Source organism: Trachurus trachurus (genome assembly GCF_905171665.1).
Source record: "Trachurus trachurus genome assembly, chromosome: 1".
Taxonomy (NCBI): domain Eukaryota; kingdom Metazoa; phylum Chordata; class Actinopteri; order Carangiformes; family Carangidae; genus Trachurus; species Trachurus trachurus.
Window position 1 is genome coordinate 3,125,132 of NC_139891.1, and position 5,298 is coordinate 3,130,429.

Sequence of the window (5,298 nt, forward strand, 5' to 3'; positions counted from 1 at the left end):
ATTACGTTTGCCTTTTTCGTGGCTTTAACGAAGTCGTGTCCTCACGAAATTTCATCCAGAGGTCAAGAATGGCGAGCTCTTTCAGCGGATAGAGTCGTTTCCCATGGGCGTGGCTAAATGCCTCAATAGCGCCCCCTTGAAGTTTTTCCGAAATTCTCCATAGACAAATTTCGCTTACTTTGTCGTACACATACGAAACTCGACACACACCTGTATCATACCCAAACATACAAAAAATTGAATTGGAGCCACGCCCTCAACCCAACAGGAAGTCGGCCATTTTGGTTAGCATTTCTTTGACGCAAAACGAACTCCTCCGAGGGAGTTCGCCCGATTGACTTCAAATTGGGGCGAGAACATCTCCAGACTAAGCTGATTATGGCTTGTGCTCCGCAGGTGTGTAGGTCAAAGGGCGTGGCTGCTAGCGCACGGCCAAGTTGCCGAATTCAGCTAAGAAGTTTGCAATGCTATCACGCCCACAGATTTGATCGCAGCGGCTTCAAACTTGGTGCACATGATGAGGGCGTGACCCTGAACGATCCGACATATTATTTTCCTACGTCACTCATAGCGCCCCCCGGTGGTAACAGGAAGTGCGCTAAAATTCATTAAAAATACATCGTTGACCCCATCAACTTCATTTCACTTCTAAAACATGCCGAACAAGTTGGTGAAAGTATTTCATGAACGCTATGACGCTACGGCTAATGGCCCCCTTGTGGAGGCGACAGGAATAGCGCTCCATCGTGAGCTGCCACCTCCCACACATTTTGCCCGATTGACTTCATATTCGCTACAGATCATCAGGAGACCAAGCTGGTCAAACACTATTAAAAGCTTTTCTCTACGTCAAACGGCGTGGCTGCTAGGGGGCGACAAAGTTGGTCAACTGCTAGTTTAGTCGCCATGCTATTACGTTTGCCTTCCACGCCCACATACTTGATCGTAGTCACTTCAAAATTTCAGTACGTGATCAGAGGCCCGCCCTCTACGCCTCCATTTGATCGTACGCTAGCTCGCTCAAGACGCCCCCTTGTGGACACAGGAAATGTCGTGTTTTGCATCGACATTGTCCGATCAGCTCGAAACTTCACATGTGTGATGAGGTCACGACCCCAAACACAACGGCCCACATCCCGTTACCGCCCCCTGGTGGACGAACCGTAAACCTGCCGTAACTCCATCGTACGTTGTCCGATTTGCTCAAAACTTCACGTGTTCGACGAGGGGACCGCCCTCGACGCAGCCGCCCACGTCCGGTTGCGTGAGGGGGTTTCGAAGAGCGGCCCGGGGGTAGCGGGGACGCCGAGTGGCGTGGAACGAGGGCCCGTCATAGCCGCTTGCGGCTTTAATTATTCTTATTATTATTATTCCGTCGCCTTCATGCCCCAATTTGGCCCCTTTCCCGACTTCGAAAATGCGCCAACTTTTGCCCGGACGTCCGGCCTGATCCGAAATTCGACATTTTTGGGTGGTCGCACATGGGCGGCGCTAAATTACCGAATAGCGCCCCCTACAAACCCGTGTCAATGGCATCGCCATTCGTCTTACTTTGTCGTACACACACAAAATTCGGTACACATATGTATTATACCCAGATATGCAAAAAAGCCTCTTGACCTCATGACCTCAACCCAACAGGAAGTCGGCCATTTTGGTTTTGATTTTTCCCGCCTAAAATTAACCCCTCCCACAGCGTTCGCCCGATCAAGTTGAAATTAGGTACACAACATCGTCAGACCTAGCTGAGCTTATCTTGTGCTCCGTGAGTCCGTAGGTCAAAGGGCGTGGCTGCCAGCGCTCAATACACTATGGCGTGCTCGCCATGTACATACGAGTGGCTCTCACGCCCACATACTTCATCCAATCAACTTCAAACTTGCTGGACATGATGATGGCTCCGCCCTGAACGTCCCGATATATTAACTTCCCACGTAACTCATAGCGCCCCCCGGTGGTAGCAGGAAGTGCCATTTTTTGCATCAACATTGTCCGATTACCACGAAACTTCACATGTGTGATGAGGGGCTGACCCTGAACACACCTGCACGCATCTCATTACTGCCCCTAGTGGACGAACCTTTAACTGCTCATAACTCCCTCATGCTTTGTCCGATTTCCACGAAACTTCACATGTGTGTTCAGGGTCAGCCCCTGAACACACCTGCACGCATCTCATTACTGCCCCTAGTGGACGAACCTTTAACTGCTCATAACTCCCTCATGCTTTGTCCGATTTCCACGAAACTTCACATGTGTGATCAGGGGCTGACCCTGAACACACCTGCACGCATCTCATTACTGCCCCTAGTGGACGAACCTTTAACTGCTCATAACTCCCTCATGCTTTGTCCGATTTCCACGAAACTTCACATGTGTGATCAGGGGCTGACCCTGAACACACCTGCACGCATCCCATTACTGCCCCCTAGTGGACGAACCTTTAACAGCTCATTACTCCCTCATGCTTTGTCCGATTCACTCCAAACTTCACACGAGTGATGAGGGGCGGCCCCTGAACGCACCAGACCACATGCGGTGACTGCCCCCTGGTGGATGAACGAAACATTGCATTTTTGGCCTCCTTCCGGGTTTTTTCTCCATTTCTGCTCCGCGCCACGGCCCCGGCGTGCCTCAGGACCCGCGGCGGCATGGGCGAGCGAGGGCCGTCCATCGCCGCTTGCGGCTTTAATTATTATTATTATTCTTCTCCGCCTTCAAACCCCAATTTCGCCCCTTTCCCCAACTCTAAAATGCGTGAACTTTTTGCCGGACGTCCGGCTTCTTCCGAAATTCGATATTTTGTGCTGCTCGCGCATGTCCGACGCGAAATGGCGAAATAGCGCCCCCTACAAAGTTCAAAAAAGCCCATAGGGAATTCGGGTCACTTTGGCGTAGACGGACGAAATTCGGTACACATACGTACCATACCCAGATATACAAAAAAGCCTCTTAATGTCATGGTGAAATGTCAACAGGAAGTCGGCCATTTTGAATTGGTCGTTTTTGGCGCCAAATTAACTCGTCCAAAACGATTCGCCCGACACGCTCCAAATTTGATAGACAACATCGTCAGACCTAGCTGAGCTTAACTTGTGCTCCGCAGGTCTGTAGCTCAAAGGGGTTGGCCTCTGGCGTGCCCCCAAGTTTGGCGACTGTTTCGGTGCTCGCCATGTAAATACGATTGGCTCTCATGCCCACATACTTGATCGTAGACGCTTCAAACTTGGTGCAAAAATCTATGGCGAGACCCTGAACGATCCGACATATTATTTGCCTACGTCGCTCATAGCGCCCCCCGGTGGTAACAGGAAGTGAACTAAAATTCATTAAAAATACATAGTTGACCCCATCAACTTCATTCCACTTCTAAAACATGCAGAACCAGTTGGTGAAGCTACATTATGAAGACTGTGAAGCTACGAGTAATGGCGTCCCTGTGGGGGCGTGGCTACCATCAATTCCTCGCCATGAAAATACGTTTGGCTTTTTGATGGCTTTAATGAACTCGTATCATCATGAAAATTGGTACACAGGTCCAGGGTCATGACCTCTTCCATCTGATAGGGGTGTCGCTCATGTGGCCCCCTAGTGGAAACCGGAAGTGCCATTTTTTGCATCAACATTGTCCGATTTCCACGAAACTTCACATGTGTGATGAGGGGCTGACCCTGAACACACCTGCACGCATCTCATTACTGCCCCCTAGTGGACGAACCTTTAACTGCTCATAACTCCCTCATGCTTTGTCCGATTTCCACGAAACTTCACATGTGTGATGAGGGGCTGACCCTGAACACACCTGCACGCATCCCATTACTGCCCCCTAGTGGACGAACCTTTAACAGCTCATAACTCCCTCATGCTTTGTCCGATTCACTCCAAACTTCACATGTGTGATGAGGGGCTGACCCTGAACACACCTGCACGCATCTCATTACTGCCCCCTAGTGGACGAACCTTTAACTGCTCATAACTCCCTCATGCTTTGTCCGATTCACTCCAAACTTCACACGAGTGATGAGGGGCGGCCCCTGAACGCACCAGACCACATGCGGTGACTGCCCCCTGGTGGACGAACGAAACATTGCGTTTTTGGCCTCCTTCCAGGTTTTTTCTCCATTTCTGCTCCGCGCCACGGCCCCGGCGTGCCTCAGGCCCCGCGGTGGCATGGGCGAGCGAGGGCCGTCCATCGCCGCTTGCGGCTTTAATTAGGCCCGAGCGGCGAGTAGCACTCGCCCGAGGGGCTATTGAAATCGCGCTGTTTATTATTATTCTTATTTATTATTCTTGCGGTCTTTAAACCCCAATTTGGCCCCTTTCCCCAACTCGAAAATGCGTGAATTTTTGGTGGGACGTCCGGCCTCATCCGAAATTCGATATTTTGTGGTGGTCGCACATGTCCGACGCGAAATGGCGAAATAGCGCCCCCTACAAGTTTTAAAAATTCCCATAGGGAATTTTGCTAACTTTGTCCTATGCTCACAAAATTTGGTACACATATGTATTATACCCAGATATGCAAAAAAGCCTCTTGACCTCATGACCTCAACCCAACAGGAAGTCGGCCATTTTGGTTTTGATTTTTCCCGCCTAAAACTAACTCCTCCCACAGCGTTCGCCCGATCAAGTTGAAATTAGCTACACCACATCTCCAGACCTAGCTGAGCTTATATTGTGCTCCGTGAGTCCGTAGGTCAAAGGGCGTGGCTGCCAGCGCTCAATTAACTTTGGCGTGCTCGCCATGTAATACGATTGGCTCTCACGCCCACATACTTCATCCAATCAACTTCAAACTTGCTGGACATGATGATGGCTTCGCCCTGAACGTCCCGATATATTAACTTCCCACGTAACTCATAGCGCCCCCCGGTGGTAACAGGAAGTGAACTAAAATTCATTAAAAATACATAGTTGACCCCATCAACTTCATTCCACTTCTAAAACATGCAGAACCAGTTGGTGAAGCTACATTATGAAGACTGTGAAGCTACGAGTAATGGCGTCCCTGTGGGGGCGTGGCTACCATCAATTCCTCGCCATGAAAATACGTTTGGCTTTTTGATGGCTTTAATGAACTCGTATCATCATGAAAATTGGTACACAGGTCCAGGATGGAGACCTCTTCCATCTGATAGGGGTGTCGCTCATGTGGCCCCCTAGTGGAAACCGGAAGTGCCATTTTTTGCATCAACATTGTCCGATTTCCACGAAACTTCACATGTGTGATGAGGGACTGACCCTGAACACACCTGCACGCATCCCATTACTGCCCCCTAGTGGACGAACCTTTAACAG